Source organism: Strongylocentrotus purpuratus, unplaced genomic scaffold (assembly GCF_000002235.5).
Source record: "Strongylocentrotus purpuratus isolate Spur 01 unplaced genomic scaffold, Spur_5.0 spur5_scaffold_7, whole genome shotgun sequence".
NCBI classification, from domain to species: Eukaryota; Metazoa; Echinodermata; class Echinoidea; order Camarodonta; family Strongylocentrotidae; genus Strongylocentrotus; species Strongylocentrotus purpuratus.
In genome coordinates, this window is record NW_022145613.1 from 4,032,278 (window position 1) to 4,059,237 (window position 26,960).

A 26,960-nucleotide genomic window follows, 5' to 3' on the forward strand; every position below is an offset into this window, starting at 1 on the left:
GAGATCATGTATGTGATTGGCAAAAAAGTGCTTTCACAAGTAAACACATTTTCTCCCAGACAATGTAGCAAGTGTTGTTTCAACCCAAAATAAGCTTTGGCTAAAATACAAAAGTCTAAAATAATATCTACATGTTCAAATACAATACTAAGGATGTGAGGAAGGCACTGCGAATCATGAAAACTAATGTGCCACCTCGTTCTCGACTCGTAAGTGACGTTAGAATCAAGGGCCCTGAAAGAAATTGAATTGTTACATACCCTGTTAATGAAATAATGTTCCTTGATTAAACTTGTCTTCAGGTGTATGTGATAGCTTTATCTAGGGTAGTGTCAATATTATGTGTGCATACCTACATGTGCATGCTGAACATGTTTGGCTGACAGAATTATTTATTTTTTCTTTTATCTTTTCTTTTCTTATCTTTTTATATTCAGCATAGCCTTCATCTGAAGCGCAGAGTAAGAAAATTCAACATGGAGTAAAGAAAAATCCTTGATATCTATAGTTACAGATGACATTTGGCACATAGCAACAAACTATTTTTAACATCTAGTACTATAGTTAGTGAACAATTAAATACTAATTGCGTTTCCCAAATCATAACAAATTGTACTTTACCTTCTTTTCCTCCACATAATGTTAGATATTGATATTTATAAATTTCCCATAATTTATTGAATTTGATTGAACTTTAGGATATCAAACTATAAATTTGGAATGTTGGATTGTGTCAATAAACTCTAGATCCAGTGCTTATTATTTGCTCCCCATATGGGGAAGGTCACTGCAATCTTTTTCCATAATTTTGTGGTTGTTGCTTTGACGTGTTATAAATATACAAATTTATTGTCAGATTTCATATTGAGGGCATCGCTATATCACCAACCTGTTCCACTCAATGTTGATTTCCTTCCAATTAACTCAAACCAACCGCATGCCCCATATCTGTAATCTAAACTCACCATCAAATATCAAATCCAAAACACAAAATGGCAGAAGACAATGGAAACTCATCTCCCAATTTTTTACTCAATGCGGGATTATGATTCGGAGCAATTTGGCTTGTAATCCCACAACAGCCAAATTAATTTTGACGATTGAAGAGAATTGAATTGAATGGAGAGTGGGGAAGGATTAAGTTGTGTTAGCGAGGGGAAAGGAACGATGGCGTGGATAGATAATTTGGTGCCTGGTTTTAATCACATCAGATAACAAGGGGTTTGTAATCAGTTTGAAAAAGTACAAACCGGTTGAAAGAGGTGAGTGACCGAGTGGATTGATGCAACAGCTTCCAGCACCAACAGGTCAGGAGTTAAGGATTTTACACATATATTTCTCTCTTTCTATTTATTTATTTTATTTACTGGTCTTTTTTTTAGTAGGGTGGCTCCATCAGTAGTTAAATACTGTTTTCCGTGGAGGCCCTACAAAACAATTATAGATTCTCCCATTCTAAATCCATTATTTTAATGAAATACTAGGAATTTGCTCAGAGGTGGAAAGTAAACCTAGAACTGCAATGCTTTGTTAAACCTACAATGATCTGAAGTTGCAATGGGCTCATATGCTGTGCAAGCATAACTTTATCTACTGAAGTATTCCTTACCATTTTACAAAACTGCCAAAAAGACACTTAAATGTTAATAAAAAAAGTAGACTTACTTCTATTTATGAAGATATATGTCTCCCCCCCCCCCATCTCTGTCTTTCTTTCTTCCTCACTCCATCCCTCCCTCCCTCCCTCTCCTGGAGGGCTTTCCATACCATCTTAGCCATTCTCTGAAAGAAACACTTCTATAATCTTTCAACCACACAGTGATCGCTGACTCTCACACCACTCCTTCTCATCCTCTCTCTCTCTCTCTCTCTCTCTCTCTCTCTCTCTCTCTCTCTCTCTCTCTCTCTCTCTCTCTCTCTCTCTTTCTCTCTCTCTCTCTCTGCCGCACTGGATGCAGATGTCCCTCTCATCATGCCTGTTTTCATGTCTCCATGGCAACAGAATTCAAGGCTTGTTTACCACATCTTCATTTCTCTCTTCCAGCGTCTATTCATGAGCTGAAATGCATTCGCCTCACAAACGATTTGTTGTCACCAGAATAACTCTTATTTGCTCTGACCTGATTCACAACCATACAATTGTTTGTAATTTCCACTTCACAAAAGCGCAGTATAGGCCTACACAAGGGAGATGGTCAAATATACATAACAATTCATCATTTAAGGCAAATATCCCTGTTTGCATAGTGTAATTAATATGGAATAATTGATCAGAAGAACAACAAAAAAAGAGAAATAGTTTGTTTCATTATAGAAAATTGTTAGTACTATGCAATTAACAACAGCATCGCATAAGCCTATCCACAAGGATTTATCAAGTTCACAATGAAGTATCGATTCAGGAAAAAATCCCTATAATATTTGAATTGTTTGAGACTATAAGTACAGAATATTTGACCAAAATCACAAAGTAAAGACAAGAAGCCTACATATATCCATTGTATATTAATTAACCATCATATAGAAAAAACATAAAGTAGTTTTATAATGCAGTTTCAACATAGCTCCACACAAAACAGGTATTCCTGTTCATGACAGCTATGATCAGCAAAAGAGATTTTAAGGTTGGTGCATCTGATCTAAAGTTCTAAAAATCAAGGTTCAACAAATACCACACAACTAATTAATATATATTGAGCAAAATCCCCATCAATCCTTATAGCTATACTCATTCAGAATTTTGCATTGGCAAAATGTCATATTTAAGTCCAAGTGTACATCAGTCGATGGATGCATTTTAATTATTTATTAAAACCAACATTATGGAATTTGCCTTTTTTAAATACTGCGAAATATAATTTATTTCAAAGTTAATCAACAGACTTTGCAAAGCACTCCAAAGGCATTTTACAAAGGAAAAGAAGAAGATGTTTTTCCTTCTATTTATGTAGGCCTGTTAAAGTGCATTGGTACACCATTAGGGTATTTAAAAACGCATCACTATCAGAGGCTCTGAGCAGAGATGTACAGCTAACCTCATGCACTATCAAGTTTTCCCAGCAGTCTCCAATCCCACGGTCCCACTACAAAAATGCAAATCTGTGTCTCTTTTCTTTTTCCACTCGTCTTCCTTTTTGGGCTGAATTCCTCTCTATTTGCAGGGCTTAAACTTTGCGCAAGCTGTCAGAGGAGTCGTCAGACGATGGCGCCAGGCTGCCGCGTCCTGCAGGTTCCTCGTCGTAGCAGCGTGTGACCGTGCGGCGTAAACATCAAGCGATTCGTTACGCTGGAGAGCGTGACATAGAGAAGGAGGGTAGAAGAGGGTAGCACTATTCAAAGGTTTCTGCTCAATGTAGAAGATAAAATAGAAGTGAAGTACTTTTACATGTCAGCTAAGTTTCTTGCACAATTGAGCAATTTAAGTTTTCCTCAATCCCTCTCTTTTCACCTTTTCCTTCTCTTTAATTCTCATCAGATCATTTACTTCAAACCTCAGTTTTACTATTGTTTTTGTCTTTTCTTTTTCTCTATTTTTATTTCTCACATTTAAAAGAAATTTATAAGAAATTGTAATTGTTTTGTATGTCTATTTTCTAGATTCTGCACACAGTTTCTGCATTACAATTGTCGAGCCAAAACACCTTTAAACTTATGAAGTCCCTATCCAATGATATCATAAATATCTCAACTCATTTGTTGTGATTATAAAGTAACCCCAATTCACCTTTTATTCTATGGCATATTCTTCATCTATTACTTCCTTCCAATTCTTGTTAAACCTCCCTTATTTCTTGTTTTTCCACTCACATTATTTTTGCTTTATTTTTAAAAGAATATAAAAAATCAGATAAAAAGTGTGTGGCATTGGTTACATCTATCGACACAAATCTAGTTCACATTTTTCATTTCCTCCAGCCATGTTCCGTTTTAACCTTTATTAGTACCACCCTTCACTTACTTACTCTCTTCCTGTATTCTTTCTTCAGTCCCACACATTAGAATGCATGCAAGCAAGCATCTATCTATATAGGTCTACAAACGCATGTCATCGCCCTGTAATGTGTGTTTGTATGTGTGTGATAGGCTATCTACCCTCTCAGTATGATTGCTTCTGGAGCTCGCTGGCTAGCTCAAGATGTTTGTTTGTGCCAGTCGAGGGTTCAGTTACCACTTATTACGTCAAAAAGCAGAATTACTAAATTATTGTTCTCTAAATCATTCCTCATTTTTTCCAAATAGGTTCTTCGGTTAATAACAATTTCCTTTAGCTTCATTCTACACCAGGAGGTATGCAAATGAGTACTCTTCTAACCTTGAACTGTTTGTTCAAAATCACAATTTCCTAAAGCATAGCTAGGGAAATGTAAATGATTCACTGGTAAATATGTAGCTTAATTACGCTCTACTCCTGAGACTTTTGGAATAGATGATAAATACAAATAGTAAAGATATGTGTACCAATGTGCAGAAGAAAGAAATTGTATACTGATGTACAAAAATATGAGTTCAGTTTGGGGGTAAGGAGAGAAGAGGAATGTGTTGTTTTTCTAGATTGTACTCTAAGCTACTTGCTCAATTATCATCCTTGACCAAAATAACTTAGAAACTGGACATGGAGGGGCCCTCCTAAGTCCACACAAATGCAGACAAATATATACGGTTCATGACTCCACATGTAGCTCGGGGCTTGGAAAGTGATTGGACTCATAACAAGATGTATCCAAGAGTTATTTGGGCAGGCATTAGTATTCTTCAAGTATTGTCACCTAAGAGTCAACAGGGAGATTTCTTGCTCGAGTGCTACTGGCGTTCCCTCTGCCTGTCCGCTTGAACCGCACCATCAGGTATATGTGATGCGCAACCCCTCACCGGGCATGCATTTGTGTGTTATGCTCGCAATTGAATATGATGGTCGTGCCTCGCATGGAGTGATATGGATAGATCTGGCCGTGGGATAGTGTGTGGTGTATGGATGTTGTTTTGGGTCATTGCAATGAGGAGGATTCAAGGCTTATAATTAAGAGATGAAGGAGGATAATAACCTTGGAGCAATATCTCATCTTTAGAAGATGGAGAAAACAAGGATGATAGGCAGTATGATGAGGAAGACAAATTTGAAGAAAAATATACTACCATATTACCAAAAACATATAGATTTATCAAAGATTGTTGGAGAAAATAGAGAATGCTAAAAGATGAATGAATTTGAAATTGATTTTGTTGTGTTATTATAAGTGTCTTATAAGTTGATTATATGAACATTTTAATAAAAATACTAATATATCTTTAATCAACATGATTAACTGAATATTCAAATATAACCATTAAAAAAAATAATGCTTGCATTCTGCAAATTGTAACGCTAGCATCCGCTCATGCTGCCATCATCAACACATAGTACATCTCATTAAAAGAATCCTACTTTGTAATTATTCATGGATGGAGAGAATCCCTTTAAATGTAGACTCTCAACATCTTAATAAGGAGTAACATACCACGATGCTCATACATTGCACTACTTTCCTAATACTCCAATTAACTCATTACTTATTTCATTTACTGAAAGTGATTTTGATTTACTCCAGATGCATATATTCATGAAGCGCACAAATTTGCAGACCGATCCTGGGAATAGTAGGCAGCATTTCTGGAGCCTGTATTCTCTCTATCATTTCTTAGTTCGACAACAGTGAATTGGCCTAACTTTGTACAAGTTTCATGCTCGATGCTGATGTTGACGAGGTGATCACTAGCGTCTGCTTGGTTAGGCCTCTAAGGGAGTCATGTAGTCGGTGTTGTGGTTTATCTTCCAGCACATCACTCTCTCTTTACCAGAATGTTAGACATTCATCAAGGAGGACACTCAGATCCTATCTCTGCTCTGTCTGTGTGTCTCCCTGTAGATGTCTGTAATCTGTCTGTCTCCTTGTTTTATCAGTTCTAACTTTCTGTAAGGCCCTTAGTTTCGCTCTCTAACTTACTAACTTTCTCTATTGCTCTATGTCTCTCAACTTGTTTAAACTATACTCTCTCTCTCTCACTCTATCTATCTATCAATCAATCTATCTATCTATCTGTCTATCTCTGTCTCTCTTTCTCTCTATCTCTCACTTTATCTCTATCTCATCCTCCCTTTCCTTTAACATTGATGTCATGCAATGATCAATCATTTTAACATTATTCCCAGCTTGTCAGCTGTCATCCATATGAACCCACAATACATATCTCACAACCCATACACAGATGAAAGAACAGAAGTATGATGAAAGACCCCCAATCAGCTGCTTGAATGCAGTACTGACAGAGGTGATTAAATACACATACACTCTAGAGGGAGCTATTACACTTTTACATGATCTGCTTCATTGATGAGCCTGCACTAGTACACACTGGCCTGAATGCTATCAAGTCTGTACTGCTCCCATGCAATTCGTCAGCAGTTTTATGAACCGACGGATCCGCCATACTTATCAATGTATGGGTTCTTCCGTTGATAGTATCGACAACGAATTGTAATCAATATTAGACCTACAACGAGGGCTATTTCCATGTAGGGCCTACTTACAAAAGGAATATGATTAAGACACAGGATGCAGGAAGCATTGATCATTTACATAATGAAGATTAGACGGTATAATTTCCCAAATGATTTGTAGTTGTAAACTTACCTCTAATTTGGTCTTGTACTTTTTCTTTTCCTTCTTGCTCTTCTTCTCCTTATCCTTGCTCTTATCATCCTTTTTGTCATCCTTCTTATCCTCTTTCTTGTCATCTTTCCTGCAAGTGAGGAAAAACAATTGAAAAAATAGATTGTTTATAAGCAGGTAAGCAAAAATTTAGTCTGCAACATATAGCAGTCAGGTAAATTCCACCCATACAAACGTATATATTGTTCTTCAATTTATTTCTATGATTGATAAGCTTCACTTAATTCAATTTTTTTAAACTTCTATTTATAGAATAGCGTTTAGATTCTTATCAATTCGTAAATATCAACAATACATCATGGGAGACTGTCTAAAGCTTTAACATTACAACAAGCCGTCTAGTAATGAAACTCATCCTACTTCACTAAAATCTTATTAAAAACAACACATGAAAACAAGCACATTCACCTTAACATTAATTTAGTTTAATTTAGTGCCATTTCATGATTTTTGAAGACTTTAAAAATGCTCTTTTTCTCATAAACTTTATTCATTGCTTTCCTTAGCGATCACAAATAACAACTTACTGTATTTCACATTTTGACCTGGTAATTGTAAAATTGCTGTACCATGAAATATTCATCAATCATACAAAAAATTTGTAATGCTACGAAATATTTATAGACAGTGAAAGTAATAGATTACATACAAATAAAAGGCCTTCATAATCCAGATCAAATTTGAAATGTGAACAGGACAATGCAATGTAACAATACCAATGCCAGAAATCACTATCTATCGACGCCAATGCTCTAATATTGACAAAGATAAACTCCAATCCGAGACACAAAGCTATTATCAGCCGTTGTGTCAACGAAGCACCAATGTTAATGGTTACAACAAATATCGAGAGAAATCTCTGCTCCCCTCAGAGAGGTGCGCTGTGTATACACTTCATCGTGTTTGTTCACAAAGATACTTCAGTTAAACGTGGAAAATAACAGTTTATAGGCTTTGTGTTATTGAGGTGAGACAAGCATGCAGTAAGCACGTTATGTATGTGATTTTTACTGAGCATAATGCCTTGATACAATCTTAGTTTTCTTATCAAAGGCTAACTTATTTGTCCCATGAAATCACTGAAATGTTATCAAAAACTTTCCAGACTTAGCAATTTATTTTTAGGACATTTTCTAATAAAATACTATTTGTGCTAAATGTAAGATAAATTTAAGAAAATATTCATGCACATGGATAGGGGATTTGTCATAGCATTTCCTTAAATCCATGGAGAGAAAAAAATGAAAGAGAACTTGTAAGTTTGATAATGTGAGGAGCATGATTATTATTTGATATTACTCATGTTTGAATTACTTACTAATTAACCATGCTAAAGCAGTCAATAGTGTACTAGCTATGGTCTAGTATACATGAATTAAACTATGTGGGACTGTACAGAGAAATCCAAATCTCACACAATGATTAGAATTATATGAGTAAGATCAGAAGGACCTATGTATACATGTATGCTTCAAACATATTTTTTGAGGGAAGAGTAAAAAAAAAGCAATACATTATTTATAATGCATGAACACTAGTCATCAATTTTAAAATTCATCATTGTCATCATTGCATTTTTATTGTGATTAGAAATAGATTATCATTCCTTTGAAGCGTAATACCATTAACATTTTAATTAGTACCTAATATAACCTATACCCAAAATACTACAAGTATTCTTGTCACGGGCCTATTGATTGATAAAAATACACCCAAATGACCACTAAAGAAGAGAGAGGGCAGTAAATGGTTTATTGATTAAAGTTACATTGCAAAACAATTCCCAATGGTCAGATCGCATTTTGTGATGTCATAATGTATTAACGGGCTTAGGGGGCTACAAAGAGCTCTTGAGCGCTGCTACCGATCTGTCAACCATATGTTACAGCAGTGCCAGCAGCTTACTAGACTTTAGGAGACCAGCACATAATAACAGAATAGGCAATATTCCTTCATCCAAATCATGCACAGGGCTTATGACCTGAAAACCCATTGAAGCACTAAAGAAATTTCATGCACCATTAAACCAAAGTGAAATTGGAACAGTGTTACTAAATATAAATTCAGAAAGCAACTTATAAATTAATCTCTTGATACTGATTTGAATGATGAATTGATTTTCAGATTACTTTACATTGATGCAGATCTTTTCAAAAAATGGGTCAAGTTTTGAGGTTAATGACTTAATACACAGATTTATCAAGGGTAAATGTCATTTTATTTGACTTCACTTATTTGTTGATAGTAATGTCAAAAAGGTATTAAAAAATACTGAGCATTTTGCCATCTTTTTGTTACATTCTTCTTAAGTTTAAATCAGCATACATGTAGATTTAAAAAGGGAAAAAGTCCTTCAATTTTAGAAATGGACAAAATTTAACTCACTAAAACAATTTTTGGTAACACTTATGAATTTGCATTACTACAGTGTACCTCCTCAGTCTGATACATTCCGCATTCAAGCACTGCATTATGTGGGTGTACAGAGGTATCAATCAGAGATGTAGCCTACATCGTACATCAAATTAATGTTCTGATTAATTGCCCCCTTGACATAATTAAATTAACTAGTTCTCTATTAACTATTAACTTTACTCTCTCTCTAGGCGTGTCTGCACTATCTCGAGATTGCCAAATATCCAGCTATTTTGAACTATCCCGATCGAAACTATCCAGCTATTTGCGTCTTCATTAGACCGAAGTGGCAAATTAGCTGGATAGTTGGTCGGGATAATATCCCAAGATATCTCGGTCTAGTTTGCAAAATATCCTTCTATTTCCGAACTAGCGGGATAGTTTGCGACCGTCTTCATTAGACCGATCCCATCATGCACAACGATTTCCGGTTCGCACATGCGATCTATACCGCTCAGCGCTGACCTCGCAACCACTGACCTCGAGTAAACACGGAAAACCGCAAACTAGACCGAGATATCTTGGGATATTATCCCGACCAACTATCCAGCTAATTTGCTACTTCGGTCTAATGAAGACGCAAATAAGCTGGATAGTTTGCGATCGGGATAATTCAAATAGCTGGATATTTGGCAATCTCGAGATAGTGCAGACACGCCTTATCTCTCTCTCTCTCACACACAAACACACAAACACACACATACATTCTTTCCTCTACAGATGGATCTAGAAATGTTTCTATATGCTATCCTATTCCTCTTTGCAGTTTACTCCCCACTATGCTTTGATCTCCTTAACTTCCTTTTCCTTTTCGTCTTTCATCTCTCCTCCACCCTTCCTATCTTCTACTCTCCTGTATCTAGGCACATGCCTCTTCAGTTTCTAGTCCTTTATTATGTACCTGAAGGTCAAAACCAATTTCATGATCCCATAAATCAAGACCATTTCAAGGTCCTAAAACACCACCTGTTCCTTTCCCTAAACACTTATCCTGCTCATGTTGCCCTCTTCTCCTCCTCTCCTCCCCTACTCTCCCTCCCACTCCTCCGCATCCATTACACATTTGCATCCTCGCTCCATTTCAGCGCATCTCATGTATCTTCCTGCACAGCTGCCCCCCTTCTAACCCCCATTTTATGCATAGAGTGCATCCGACTCTAACACGTCCAATTTCATTTCATTTGGCCCCACATTAGCGCTTCTCCGCAAGTTCAGCACGGCGACGTGCTAGCTGCGTAGAGTAAACATGAAGAATGAGGATGAGTTGCGAGATACATCAATGTCTTCTCAGGGAGATACACTTCATGAATATTAGTCAGTTTTGGGGCTTCAGCGCAATTATTCATGAAGAAATGTTTACCCACCCTTCAGCTGCAGCTAAAAGAGGTGATAGGCCTAAATGCCCGCTAATATTTTAACACCAGTTATTTCATCAAGTGGAGCTTCACAGTGATGATTTGATATGTTCCTTATTTCAACACAGATTTCCTTCTTAACATTTTCAACATTGTAATAAAATATTTGGAAAGATGTTACAGATAAGTCATAATATATGTACATGTAAAAAGCCTTACATGTATGTCACTGTCGGCAATTTAAATGATGAGTGCACTGAAATGTGTTGTGTAGGTGTAAATGAAATATATTTTATATACAAACTTGAAAATGTGTAGATTTCTTTCTTTGACTATACATCTATAGAATGCATTTACTCAGCATACATTGCTCAACTATCAAAAGTTATAATTTCTCTTCATCATATGTTTATCCTTTCAATACAAAACTTTAAAAATTACAAATCAGAAAAAAATTGTGTTAGCAGCCCCCCCCCCCCCCCCCCTTCTCCTTTTCCCAGGAAAACAGTGTACTTCTCCTTCAGCAAAGATTACTTTTGTAGACTTGACTTTGACTTTGTTTAAAACGTATGTATAAAGAGAGTTTGTGCTTACAGACTATCTACATCTCACAGGTCTATGACCTTGTATATACCTCTATAAAACCACCATCCCAGGGGGGCAATACCGTACCCCTCCTTGGCATATGGAGTACCTACCAACCCAAACATCCCCTTCCCTTGGAAATTATATTACCCCTTCCTAGGAGCAACACTCAAATTAGCAGCCTCCTACCACACATTTATTACACCCTTCTGCTCTAGGACTTGATATCCTAGATGAATTTGCCTGCTGAGAGCCAAAAGGTCATTAACTCATATACTTTACTAGAAGGGTAACATCCTTCTTGCGCTTAACAGATGAATTCTAGAGGATGTGGCCCAACGTCAAGTCTTGGCCAGACACTGGAGGTGAACTTGGAATAGGAATGCTCGACACTATGAAGAGAACCATCCACTTTCAGTAAGCAGTAGGAAGATAAAACATAACCTTGTAATGAAAAACAAGCTGATAAAATAAATAATATTATTTTCTGGTGATACCGTGTATTTCAAACTTATTTTTATTTTGTTCGACCACCTCTACTGTAAAATTTTCGTCAGAGTTGCTCTCATTGAATTCATAAATCTCCAATGTTAATTTCGCAATTTGTGAAGTTTCTCGAATATCAATTAAAAGTTGACATCTGTTGATTAACTGAAGGTGTAGGAAATCATGCTGAATATACTTGAACATGCAGTGAAGGTATTCTATGTCTCCCACTCCATACATCTTCATTCATTTCCAATCAATAAAACTTAGAAATATTGATTAATGCAATATTAAAAAGTTATAGGCAAAGGTCTTTTTCAAGATTTCCTAAAATATAGCAAGATGGTGACTTGTTCAATCAAGACCTTTTCCCATCATCAATCCATTCCATCTCCTTCTCCCATCCTTCCTCATATATTACTTCCTTGGGTCACAGGGTCAAGGAGGCAAGAGTAGGCAGCATCTCAATGATGTCACACCTTCAGATCACCGGTTTCAACTACAAACCTTTCTTCATCATGACTTCCCCTAATCATACCCCATCATCCCTCCATCTTCACTTATTCCCATTTTTCTTTCTGGCCCTTCCTTCCTCTTACCTTACCAGTCTCCTCCTTTATTTACAAGGTTGAGGATGAGGGGGAGAAGATGGAATACCAAAAATGTCACATCTTAAAGCCCATCTGCACTATTTTGGCCAGGGGGATTAGACCTCCCTGCAAGGTCACTGACAGGTGGTTATCTCATCAAATCAGCTCTCAATTACCATAAGAAAAAGGGGGTCATTGGGGACCAACAGGCATCGGTTAGGCATTGTTTGCTATATAGAGCCCGCAAGTATAGCTCTAAATAGTGCATTATCACTTAAAGACCTTTCTCCATCAAGTTCCCCCTTCATCCTCTTCCTGTCATCCTTCTATCTTCACTTCTTCCCATCTTCTTCTCCCATCCTCAATTCACGAGGTCAAGGAGGAGGGGGAAGATTCAAAGGATGTAACACATTTAGGAGGAGACAGAGAATCTGGTTCAAATTTGATCACCTGCTAACAGGTGTGCATACTTCCATATGCCCGAAATAAGACTGAGATTGAGATATTAGAGCACTCATCATCTACTGATCAGAAAAGTTAAAGTTCAAAGTTCCCCATCTCCACAAGCCCGAGTCAAGCAATGCCAACTTTCCTCAGGAATTAGCCAAGTTGAAGAGCATATCAGAACCAGGAGAGCCCAGAGTCAGTAAAGCATCAACTCTGTGTTTAAATATTTGATTTAACACCCTGACATGTATGACTCTAAATGGGTGCTATCATAGTCCTACCGTATCTTCTACAGTGAATTAACCCACTAATTGGCTAAATAGCAGCAACTTCACAAAGAAGCCCTAATTTGCTTGGGATTTATAAGCTATCTAATCTATCTATCTATCATCATCATGATAGCTCTCGCTGATATGCAACAGTGGAATCACTCACTGTTCGAATCCACACTGCGAATAAGCTTGAGGTACACTGTAGTTGTGATCGGGCTTATTCCCTGGATGAAAATAAGCGGGTTATTTTGGAAACTAATACTCTTTTCACACTGGTTTTGCTTAACCCCGTACTTTGCTTAGCCCCGTACTATCCTTAACCCCGGACTATTTTTTTGGCTTTCCACACTCGCTGTTTTTAGTCCCGTACTAGCGCCTATTCCGGAATAAGAAAATTCCCGCTGTTCTCACTGCATTTCGTTAACCCCGGATATCGTGTATGTTATGATAGGACATACTTCGCATCTGGCCAGCTGCGATACGCTCCATTGCGTAGTACCGGACTATTTTTCGTTTCTGTTCTCATTCGTTTGCTTAGCACCGCAATTGCGGGGTTAGCAGGAGTTAGCACCACAATTGCGGAGTTAGCCCTGCTATTTTGCAGGGTTAGTTAACCCCGTACTATAGGTGGGGTTAGCCAACTTTAGCCCACTTTGGTAAAAGCCAGTGTGAACAGAAAGTGGAATAGGCTTAACCCCGTACTATAGGTGGGGTTAAGACCCCCCCTTAACCCCACCTATAGTACGGGGTTAAGGAAAATATTGCCAGTGTGAAAAGCATATTATAGGCTCATGAAAACAAGGTTATTCAGGAGACAAGGAGTCTGGCTCAGGTTAGCTCACCTGTGTAGAGAACCTTTGAAGGGAAATGTGGCCCAAATCAAACTTTCACCCACCTAGTCCCACGCACATCTAATCATGTGTGTACTCAGCTTGGGAATGAGCTCTTCCATAAGTAAATACATGCCCACGCCAGAGGAAGGAAAGACTCCTTCACCCACTTAAAATAGGATGTTCTATCACATTCATCAAACATAAAAGATAATAGGATATTGAACAATTCTAAAAAGTTTATCAGAACTTTCCTTTTGCATTAAAAAAAAACAAAGTTCAGAACATTCCTATTTTGAATTTTTGGCCACATTATTTCTTAATTAATGCACTATCATAAATGATTGATCTCTTCATAGCCTGTTTCCATATTAAAGGTGAAGTCCACCCTAATATTAAGTTGGTTTAATAAAAGCAGAAAATGGGAGGGGACCTCACAAGAAACGCCTCAAAGTTGCCAATCTATGTTTGATTGATTGAATCTTTAAAAATTCATAACTTATTATTCTTATTTTAATCAGTTTTTGCTCAACTTTCTCATTTTCTGCTTCTATTAAAACTTAATATCAGGGTGGACTTCCCCTTTAAAGGTAAAGACCAGTATTGGAAACGCCCCAATTTCAAAAAATGAAATGGAAGCTCTCATTACCAATCATGTGAAAGAATATGTTTTGACTAATACATGATGATACAAAATTTGCCTGGAAACCGCCTACTAATTCATATATTTGGTAAATTTGTTTTTCTCATGGTCTGTGAGAGATATAGGGTAGTCCCATATACATCTTTCTGTGTATAGTGCTTGTAACTTTACGAAGAATGGGCCAAATTTCTTATCATTTTGACGATTCCAGAACCTTGCAGATGCTAGATGCTAGATGATCAACCTTTTCTGATCGATTCCACAACATTTCTTTCACAGTGCAATCGCATGACCATAACTGGTCTTTACCTTTAACTAAGCTCTACTGTATCATTGTTTTCTTTCTTTTCTAGTTTTAATTTCATAGGCCTGCGTCTTTTCATCTTCTGCCATATATCTATCTATTCAGTCTCAATACTCTTCTTCATCTAACATTCCCTGATGAACTGAACTTTTTACCCCCGTTGCAATGTCATGAATGTCATAAGGCTAAAGCTTTTACTCTGTCTTTAGTCCCTGCACTTTGTCAGAAAGCTCCCTAGCGAACAATTAAATGTCATTCCATTTTATCTGGAAAATGATAACGGTCTCTGGTTCTGGCATTATATCACCAGGAGTAGCATCCTCATAGGTACAATTAAAGCTCACAGAAATAGAAAACTCAGACATTCATATTACTTAAAGGTAATGCAAAGTTTTGTGAAATTTTGAAAATTGGATTGATAGTAATTCTTTACAATTTTGATATATTTGGATGCCCCTGTGGATTTATTATAAGCACTAGAAAATTTAGCCCCTAAACACTTCTGCTTTTGAAATTGAATACCAGTAATCACAAAATTTACTGGTGCTCCAGGTAACTTTAAATTATTTCAAATAGCTCCCAAGGCCATTCCATGGTACATGTAGCAGCGACCATGAAAATCTCAGAATATGCAGTTCTGATATATAATTTCCAAAGGATAATAACAAATCAGTCGATCCTAATCAAGAAACATTGTTTTAAAGCTAAAGTAATATCAGTCTTGAGAGTACGCTATACAACATAAAGAGTTTATTATCTATTTTTTTGGAGTTAATGTAATTTGGGAAGGCAAAAGCTTGTGAACCTCCTCTTTTCAATTAATTTCCCTTTTCTCATGAAGGGGAGGGGGAGCATCTAACTACCCTCCCCCAACCCTTACAAACACAAACGGATGATGAATGTTTGTCTTTCAAATTATGAGATATTGGTATTGCGAGTGCAATGCTATGCATAAAAACACACTTTCTAACCTTGAATGTGTTACAAGACTGGTGCCCCATCTCAAACTCTGTAATATCGTTATACCCCCCCCCCCCCCCCACCCGCCCTATCCATCTAACCCTTCCCCATCCAAAATATGAACATATGAAGAGCTTAATTCCAAAAGGAGCTAAATCCACTTTTGATGAAAATTGAGTTTTTGATATCAGAACATTGTTCACTTAAGTACCCAAAAGTATTTATCAACATTTTGGGAGCAATTATGAAAAAATGCACCTTCTCATATCACTTTCCCTATAGACGCCTGTACAAAATCTGATAAACAATTTCTTTTTTTCTCTGAAGTTACAAAAATGGATTTAGCTCCTTTTGGAATTAAGCTCTTCATATATAGAGAATGAATTTATGTCTTTCATCATGGCATCTGGATGGAGCTATGGGGAGCTTGAGGGTTCAATGACCAGGATATAAATGGGGTTTGTAATTGTAGCCTGGCTCATAGGAGTAAGCCTATAGGGTATTGTGAATGTCCCAGGTATGTGAAGAGAAAACTGATAGACTAGTTGTGATGCGATGATAGGTCTGCACCAGAAAGTGTGACCAGGAATGTTCCGTAATAGTTTGATGGACCTACTCTAATATAGTCTTTCCAGGAATTGCCTGAACTGGTCCATAGTATACAAATATTGACTGCTTTGAGGGGCATGGTTCAAACTATTACCCAAGATGATATTGAAACTGAGTTGTGTCCCAAGAAAAAGTTGAGGGGCATAGTGCAATCATTGTATGCACAAGAAGAACTTTGTGCAGTAAGAAAAATTTGCTACACTGCCCAGCAGTTTGTAGCGAATGCCATGCCTGCCAATCAGAGGCTTAAAATCTTCTTATGCGGTATATAATGTAACATGTAATTAATGTAATTTAAATAAAGGGAAATCTTTTCAAGAGCACATCTGGAGGAAATACAACTTCTTTAGTTCCGATTAGCGATTACTGCTGTATGTTTTTTTTTAACCCTTCCTATTGACTTTCAAAATGAAAATGGATACAAAAATAATTATATCATTTGAGGAAGTAAAAACTAAGTTAAACACCAAAAATAAAGTCTGTTAAATATCAAAAATAAAGTCCATTAAAATGATATAGAAATGTCAATTTAGTAATGCCACTGACAAATAAAAACAAGATCCCGTACCTGCGAGTGTGAAAAATGTAATCATAGGAAAATATGCTTACACTACATATCAAGCTTCAACGCCTTTTGGAGAAAAAATGGACTGCCAAAATAACACATGTATTTGACTGTTTATTTCCAGCGTTAACTGCTTTTAGAATAAATTCAAATCGACATTCTTCGCCTCGTTTGCCTGTACTTTTAGAAACACACCTTAACACGATTCACCCTTCTCCCAGGGTTGTGCATGTGTGGGATTAAACAAGAGTGTCAATACTTTGCCAACTTTTGACACGCATTCCAACAACTTGTTGGTGTTGTCGTGCAGTCACATTCGTTCACTTGATTAAACATTGCAGCTCTTCATAGGTATCAAACCGTGCTATTGGCAATCAAATGGAGACAAAAATAACAAGAAACTACATGTATACCAGCATACCACAACAGTCCACAGTTGGGTTAAAATGCATAGGCTCTATTTCCAAGTTATGACATTTAAATAGTACCGGTAACTTTTTTTTTTCTTAATTAGTATGGTATTTATATGCTTTTCATTACACTTGTCTAATTGTGATCCTGATTCTTGGATTGTAAGACAAATGCTCTGTAGTCGATTTCAAACACTAACCAAGATCCTGACTTCGACCCTTGACCCACCACAATAACTAAGCCTAAGCCTAGGCCTTGCCCTTACCCTACCCTAACCCTAAACCTCACTCCAACTCTAATCCTAAACCTAATCCTACAATTAACCAATCATTTAATGTCACCCTAAACAGATATCTCTGACAAAATAATGATCAGAGCAAATGTCAGGTCACCAGATTCTTGAGGCATTGTTTTACTTATTTTCAGTCCACCAACAAAACACAAGCAGAAGATCTACATAGATATACCTCCCTGGCCAACATCATGCTCCAACGCCGATTGACAGACACATCAGAGTTATTACCTGAGGAGTTTGACAAAGAAAGCGAGTGAGTGACGGATATAAAAATACCTGGGGGGGGGAAATGAGTCTCTCACCTCACACGGGCTTACCCGAAGGTTTGAAGATCCTACAATCAATCCCAACTTGGTTTATGAACTTGGACTAGTCTCTCACACAGACCTACATTATGAAGAGCTAATTATCAAATGCATGGCGGCCCACTCATATGGACAGCAATCCAAAATGTCAGCAGTCAACATTTACAGGATTCCACTCCACAAAGGTGGGGAAAAAAATTACTCCAGACCCTAAAATGTTATGAAGTCAGACAAGGGGCACATGCCCTACAGACTCTAGGAATTTAAATCTTGACCCCTCTGAAAATGATAAGTGTGGACTGTGGATCTCTGCAGAAGGCGACAACATCTTGCTAGTGGCCATGATTGGGTTTTGAAGAATTTCTTTTAAATAGGGCTAGATTTGAACATATTGTAATTCTCTTTAATTTTGATTACAAATATTACCATGAATAATATCATCAAGATTACAGAGTAGTATGAGCTTTCGAGTGGGATAGAAGACCCAATCAGCTGCTAATCCTACAATGAAGTAACCATTACAATAGTCACATTACTATCAACAACAAGTATTTAGTGTAAAGGTCTTATCTCTGAAAGTTAGGATTCAATTCACTGTTACTAAGCAATTTTGATATAACTATTTTAAGCACATTCTGCATCTCAATCAGAGAGAATTTATACACAATTTTCAACTCCAATCCTATTGCAATTTCTTGGAAATTCTTGTCATACTCAAATAATATGATGTTCAGTAAGCTAAGTGGTTTTCCATGCTGAAATTAGAGCTGACTGAAACATGAAGGACATGTCCTAAGCATGTCATCATCTAGGCTTTCCATAAAGAGTAATATTATAAAGGAGATTTTGAAGCCATAGATGTAGCAATACATTGCTCCGGCCGCAGTCAATATCCTACATGTACACTAACGATTTTCATAACTTAAACCCTGGATAGAGGTTATACCTGTACCTAACCCTCCTTTCCTCCAAATGAAAACAATTTTAGAATGGGCAATGACAGGTTACATTCAGCTAATTTTCAGAAGGTTCATCAAATCTACAGTGTATTCTTGAAAGCCACAATATAAGATAATGGCTGGAATCAGTCAGCATCCAAATAAGCTTAATTCAGAACTGTGTATTGTAATACATTGAAGGTCACCAAAGGGCCCAGCTACAGTAACTACAGGTAAACAATGAGGATTTCCGCTCAGAAGAACAGGGAATTGAAGGATGACAATAGGCTTGAAGGGGGTGAAAGAGGTCCCCAAGAAACACAATGATGGATGGTAGTAGAAGAAAGCAATCAATATATTAGAATACAGAGAGGATAGGTTCAGGGCAGACAGGTGTCAAGCAAGTCTTGTAATGGCTGAAGGGGGTCTCTCTCTCTCTGCTTGGTGATAACTCCTCTACGTATATGTACTGTAAATTTAGCATGACCAGTGTATGCACAATAACTTTTTCATAAAATGAGAGGCAAAGCATTTTAATGATAATAAACAGAAATCATGTATAGTGTGCATATTGCCACTGTATCAATGCAGAGGAAAGAGATCGAGCAAGAACAAGTATTACATGTATGATAGCACAGGTTTTTTTTCTTGAAGGTTCTGATGATTGAAAATGATTTCCAAATTGGATGAACAAAAGTGAAAAATGGGCTATTTTAAATATTTTGTTTCTTTAGTTTATTTGCAATAAGTTGTTAAGTACATTTGCTAGCATATTGCATTCATGAATTATTTCTCAAAATGGTGTAAAAATTATGACCCTTAAAAGCTATGTGTTATTTTTGATAATAGCTACAGTACTATAATTACTCTCATTGATTTCCTACATTTTCATTATAATAAAAAATACTTCCATTATACTTGAATAAACCATTGATGCACTCGGAGGGAAAACGTTGGATGCACAAATCATCAGGCTCTCGTAAATATGGCAAATTGGCAATCTCTGCTGAATGGCAAAGATAATTGCCAAGACATTCGACTCGAAGTAATCCATCAATTTGAGATGTCTCTCAAGAAAGGAACAAGATGATGAATTATCTCCAAGACGGAGTAGTTTGACTCCACACAAGGTCATATTACATCTCAGATCCTAACCAGGCTAAATTGATTCCTACAACATGGAGCTTGGTACAACAAAAATCAAAACAAATAATGTACATGCTTCATTAAATGTAAAGTGTTCCATTGTAACAATCTAAAATATTTTTTAATCAAAGAAGATGACTTGTTATGAATATAATTTACTCTAGGTATAAGAAGAAAAAGAACAATGAGTTTTACTCCTACAAAATTATACAATGTTCATTTGAATTAAGAAAAAGAGGATTATTATCTACATTTCTACTCCCTTCCATGAATAATAAATAGGCCATTTTCGTAATGTAACCAAATCGTCCTTGTTTTCACGAAGTGACGGTAGTGAGGAAAATTGTAACGCAAAGTGAATGCAGTTTTTTTTTCACTACCGTCACTTCGTGAAAACAGCGACAAAATGTATGCATGCATATATACATATATATTTGTGAAGCGCCTCAATACAAATTATTTTATTCACCCATTATAAATAAATACAGAATTCAAATTGCATACATGAGTTGTTGCTAGGTAGGACAAACAACACGTAATATATGCTATTTGCATTCTGACTACCGTATTTGCCGGCGTATAGGCCGCAGTATTTTTGGAAGAGAAAATATCAAAAAGTCGGGGTGCGGCCTATGCGCCGAAAGAGTAAAAAAAGTTTTTTTTTTTTTTTTTTTTTTTAGTTTCGATTTATGGCGCTATGCCTGGCAATGTCTCCCAGCTCAGTAATCAGTGTGTTGACTCACCACTCGGAAACTACAACAACACTAAAATTTGACTGTCATCTTGGTTTGAAAGTAATCTTTCTAATAGATCTCAATATGTAGTTTATAATAATAGTTCCTCAAATTTTTTTTCTATAACAAATGGTGTACCACAAGGTACACCACTGGTACCATAGGTACTTTATTGTTTTTAATTCACATTAATGATCTTACACATTCTTCTAAAAACGACATTGTTACTATTATTTGTGACAAGTTTACAAGCACAAATCAGCGCCTTTAACTGAACCTCGATGTTAAATGAAGGTCCTTCCACGCGTGGGTTTTCGGCAGCAAAACAACCAACAATTTTTTTTTTTTTTTTTTTTTTTTTTTTTTTTTTTTTTTTTTTAGTTTCGATTTATGGCGCTATGCCTGGCAATGTCTCCCAGCTCAGTAATCAGTGTGTTGACTCACCACTCGGAAACTACAACAACACTAAAATTTGACTGTCATCTTGGTTTGAAAGTAATCTTTCTAATAGATCTCAATATGTAGTTTATAATAATAGTTCCTCAAATTTTTTTCTATAACAAATGGTGTACCACAAGGTACACCACTGGTACCATAGGTACTTTATTGTTTTTAATTCACATTAATGATCTTACACATTCTTCTAAAAACGACATTGTTACTATTATTTGTGACAAGTTTACAAGCACAAATCAGCGCCTTTAAATGAACCTCGATGTTAAATGAAGGTCCTTCCACGCGTGGGTTTTCGGCAGCAAAACAACCAACAAAAAAATAAATTATGATTATGTTGGCATTGTTCACAGAATGTGTATAATTATTTTCAAAGTAAAGATTTTACGCGAAAAATCGGACGGTTTGTGCACAAATTGACTCGACTATGTGTGGGGCTGTGAGCGTAGAATCCAGTGAAAGATTTTTTTTTTCGGGGACTCGATCTATATCAAATTAATTAATTTAAAGATGCAGTTTGTTTAGTTTAGTAGCGTAGTGTTTCGTAAAAAAAGGCGTACTTTCTGCGTCAAGTTTCTATGCCGAAAGTGCGCAAATTTTGTTAAACATATTAAATTGTTTGCGTCCATCTTGCATACTTTTTTGCGTCCCTCAGGGTATAGTAATGTAGGCCAGCGAACTCTCAGCTCAGCGTAGTTGGTACGCAACTCTACTATGGACCCCACGCCAATTAGTGATCGACCTGCCAGTGTCACAAATAAGGTTTTAAAAATATGCTCATGGCCTCGTGGAATTGTGCCATCGTTCCCGCGCCACGGCGGAGGCGAGCGGGTTCGGGGAAAGGCGTTTTTGAGGAACCGTTTTGCCCCGTTTTGGACCCCCCGCGGCGATTTTGCGTATTAATAATATAGATGTGTAGAACTGGTGAATATGCATGTGACATCTGTTCTACACATGTTTACATAATAGCAGTGAAGGAATGTTCCTTTGTCTACCTGAGGAACTGTATATTTTGTCCGCTTTCATTGTCCGTCTTGTTCATAGTGTGTAGAGTTGCTAATTTGTGTTTCACATGGTTAACCTGATCAATTCATTATCATATTTAAAACCATTTTCTTTTCCTCAAAATTTAATTGACTAGCCTTATGCTCAAGAGTATGTGGTCTCTGAAGATGTACATTGTATTCCTTAAGGATTGTTTTAAAATGAAGGAAATCCTTATGAGCAAGCCCAAAGGATTTCTTTCATTTGCTGTCCCATATATGTTACCAATTTTCATGGAATCATAAACTTAGATTGCCATCAAAAGTGCAAATTTCTTGATATTTGGTCTGCTACTACCTGTAGCTCTACTGTGGCTTTGGACTTGATGCAGTCATTAAAAAAAAAATACTTTTAAAGAAAATCGTACATGTGGTTGGTAATGTGTATGGGACGAAATAGCTACACAAGTTTATCATTTTATGCTAAAAACCATGAGCACCAAAAGGTGGACTTGTGTGCAACTAATTTTTTTTTTTTTTTTTTTTTTTTTTTTTTTTTTTTTTTAAATGTCAAAATCGGGGGTGCGGCCTATGCGGGGGTGCGGCCTTTACGCCGGCAAATACGGTATTGAAATTATTCGTAACGGGTGAATGAAATAATTCGTATCGAGGCACTTACGTATAAATTTGGTTACATTACGAAAATGGCCTATTGATTATCTCTCACTTGAAGATGCCTATTTGATAATTAATGTTCATACAATGTACAGTTGTAATCAATGCAACATTAGAGTCACATTTCAAAACAAATTATGTATAGAAGTAAAAGCTAGAGGTTTGTAGAGATCTGGGTGCAACTTTAGTGTTAGGTTGCAGTAGCATACATTATACCTTAAATAGCAATCAGCGACCAACAGACATATTTCATGTTAATAAAATCTTTGCATTTATTGACTGATATCTCAGAGCAAATCTTCAGTGAATAACCCCCTTTAAAATGGTAAACACACATTCCATTAAAATGCATTTCAAGTACTCTCAAAGACAATCTGATGTGACGTTGATTTACTGTTCACCCTTAAAGGCATCGTTTAACAATGTTAAATCTGAGATGCACGGTCCTACGTGTTATCAGTGTCTGTGATATGGTGTAATATTGAAGCCCTAAAAAAATTGCGCTTCAAAATGATCAAGAAGTGCCTCAAAAAAGTAAAAATCTGTGAATGACCGGTTTTACCATACTCGTTTTCCCCAATAGACAGTGTTATGAAAACCGTTAGAAAAACACACAATTTTGTTTCGATTCCCAATCATAAATATCTTGATAATCAGACAGGCGATCGGCTTGTAGGTTCCTGACTGACCTAAAGGCTTATAATTATCCTTGCAGCATGAGCTAAATCCAGGATTTTGTTTCAGAATCTGAAACAAAGTTACCGGATCCCTTTAAGGCCTTATACATGAATGCAAGGATAAATATCATTAATTACAAAGCTGCAGATTCTCAAGTCTGTCTGCAAACTAAGAAGGCGAGGATTTATGAACTCAAATGACTCAATGTGAATAACATTGATTGTATGTTCATCTCATCATGATCTATGTTGCACTCTACAAGAGTACATAACATTGCCATCTGCTACAATATATCCGCTTTCTCCTAGATATCTCATGTATTCCAGAAAGCCTGGAGTGAATTATCACAAGCTCAGGATCCCACTCCCCTAATTTCATACCTTTCACCAACTTTACGCCCGGGATGCAAATTAGTATTAATCTAATCATACGATACTCATTTGGAAGGCAGCTTCAATGGCGGCGCAGAACATGTTAATCCCTTTAAAAACCCACTTATTGCATCTCAATTTTATTAACCCTTTGGAGCCTGCGGGGGTGGTGTATATGATTTCGACTTTGTCATTCTCCCCCTCTCTTTCTCTCTGTATGCTCTAGGCAATGACGATACAGCAAATTGATGAGCCTAGTGATCGCTAGTCTACCCTTCCAAACCCCTCCTGTAAGGGATACATGTGTTAATTAATAAACAAGAACCATAAACATGGACGTACATAAGTCATTTGAGCGCTTAGAGACTTCGATGGTAAGAGCTTTATAAGCAATTTTTTTTTTTTTTTTTATGTATTTCTCTCTCAAACTCAAATGATTAGATAATTGTACATTTTCTTAACCAATGCTATTAAACACAGCAGTCCCTGATTTCATTGAGATAGTATGCCAAACAAATACATAGCTTGATTCAGATTGAATTGTCCTAGGTTACATAATTGTACTTTTGTATACAATTTATAATTTTATAGATGATTGGCATATTTTAGCACTTATCTTTACATAGAGTGCCCTCTGATTTCATCTATGCTTAGGCCTGTATGTTGACTTAGATCAGTTATTTTCAAGTATGCGATAGAAATGAAATGGATAATATTATGCCCTTATTAGGAGTACAGACATGACAGTATGCACAAGTAGGTAACATGTAGCCTAGCTCAAAGGCTTAGTTTGAATTTTCCCCATAGATGATTATAGAACTCTGCATTATATTATGTAATGTAGAAGGAATTCATGCTAGAGGTTAAATGGAATATACATGTGGTAGGTTTTCTTTTTTTTAAATTTTTCTAAGAAAACAATTGGAAGGCAGGTTAATTCCACGACAATATCAAGCTGAAGCATACTGGAGTCTGCAAGATGAAGTTGTGAGACTACACTATTCACCTTACCAGACCAAACATTTGTCATCAATGAAAGCGGTGACTAACACCCTGGATATATTGTGCTCATCTTAATTGTGCAATAATTTGTGCATACACGCGTCAGAAAAATTAAATTTGGCATGAATGTAATGCTGATGAGGAATCCCCATCCACATACTAATAAGATGACGGTGAAATATGGGAGAGAAATGTAGTGATTAATCACCCCCCCCCCCCCCCCCAATATATCCCTGCATTCAAGTACTTGGACATGAACTTGGGCTTTAACAGGCAAAATGCAAACTGGAAAACATAAGGAGCATTATACAGACATTTTCTTCATTCTCATAATGATTTAATAGCTGAATCATTTAACAGCTGAACAATTCTGAGGTTCCAATCACTATGAACATGACTGACAAAGAAAGCGGACAAAATATACAGTTCCTCAGGTAGACAAAGGAACATCCCTTCACTGTTATTATGTAAAATGGTGTAGAACAGGTGTCACATGCATATTCACTTTTTACATAATAGCAGTGAAGGGATGTTCCTTTGTCTACCTGAGGAACTGTATATTTTGTCCGCTTTCTTTGTCTGTCATTTTCATAGTGAATAGACTCAGTGGCCAATTGTACCATTTAAAATAGACTCCTTCAATAGATACAATCAACCAAAGCAAGAGGTCACATTCTATTACAATATCCGCATTCTTCCAAGCACAATAGATTTTTATGAGGGTATGGAATTTATACTATCCATTTGTAATGGGTCAGTAAATAAATGAGTAATAATAATCAGATCACCAACACATCAAATTTAGCGACTGTTTTGTCCAAGTTCAGTGGGCCTAGCAGTGGGGCTACTTTTCAGGGCCAGTCACACATACAAAATTAATGAGGATTAAAAATGAATTTCTGAACCATGATCCCGAATATATCTTTTTTTTTTAATATATAAGCAAAAAAGTCTCAAATATCAATAGTTTTATGAGAATATGAAGATTACCCCAATGATAACGTATGCATTGTTTCCCAATTCCCATGGTAATTCCCTCCAATGGGAGCTACATGTCTAACAAGAGCCCTCAAACTAATGCAATGTCAGCATCTCACTCTATCCCATATGCTTATTACTTTGAGATGAAGCACATTGTATATCAGAAGTTTCTATCAGAAGTTTCCATCTCAAATTCTGAATCTGTTGCTCAATTGCCCAATACTGAATTCAATGCACAAAAACTTTAAAAAACATCCCCTGAAGCCAAGCAAGTTATCACAAAAATTCATCTCAATTCCAGTTCCTATTTCTTAAACTAAATTGAAATTGATATATATATGCTAGGCAACCCACAAGAAGAGATGAAATTCATCTCGCGTATTTCTGATTCCGATGGCTCCCGTGAGTGCAGCGACGGAACATGCTGCAGCCAGATTACGCTTCCATATTTACCACCCACCGGACTCAAAATCAGCTCAATTTGGAGGTTCCTAAATTGGGGTCAGAGAGAAAAATTCCATTGGGTTCATGCACAAGTGGTTGTGGAGGGTGCGTTCTTACTACACACACAGCGGTGGGAGGACAATGTTTGATATCCGTTGTACTCTGTACTTAGCCAGTAATATTAATCATAAAATTAAAGTAAATTAACATTCCAAACGGCACAATGGGAGCATAATGAACTACCCACAATCAATCATCAAATATTTGTAGGGATGTACCTGTACGGCAACTGTGACAATTGCTCTGCAATTTTCTGCATCAATTTACTACACTAGCTGAGTTCTTAACTTCAACCCTTGACCCAATAATATACCTAACCCTAACCCTAAACTTTAAAAGAAAACAGTTGTAACCCTAATGCTGTAGCTTTGATGAAATAAAGCCCAAGCAATTGTTTAATGTTGGGTCACCATTTTTGGAGCACACAAATTCACCATGACTCCCAACAATATGTATTTGACCTGTAGGCTGTGTGACCACTTTGAAAAGGAAATCTAAGTAGTGTTTCAAATGGTGTCTTTCAGATGTCTTTCATAGGTTGCGTTTATCTAGGAAATTTTTGGCTAGAATCAGGTTTCTCAAACGTCTTTCAGGCAAATTTAGAAGTAGATAAACGCAAAGCCTTTTTCAAACGTCTTTAGATATGGGCATATCAAAAGACGCAAAAAGGTGCGTTTTGTATGTGACATACAGCCAGAATCACGTTTCTGAGAGGT

General features: G+C 36.7%; 1 long non-coding RNA gene across 1 annotated transcript in view; it reads right to left on the reverse strand.

Moving 5' to 3' along the window:
* Positions 1-3,933: 3,933 nt before the first annotated feature.
* Positions 3,934-26,960, reverse strand: part of LOC105447254 — a 32,148-nt gene continuing 9,121 nt past the window's right edge. The window contains exon 2 of the long non-coding RNA XR_974020.2: positions 3,934-6,777. This is a non-coding gene — a long non-coding RNA (uncharacterized LOC105447254). The remainder of the gene's footprint in view (positions 6,778-26,960) is intronic.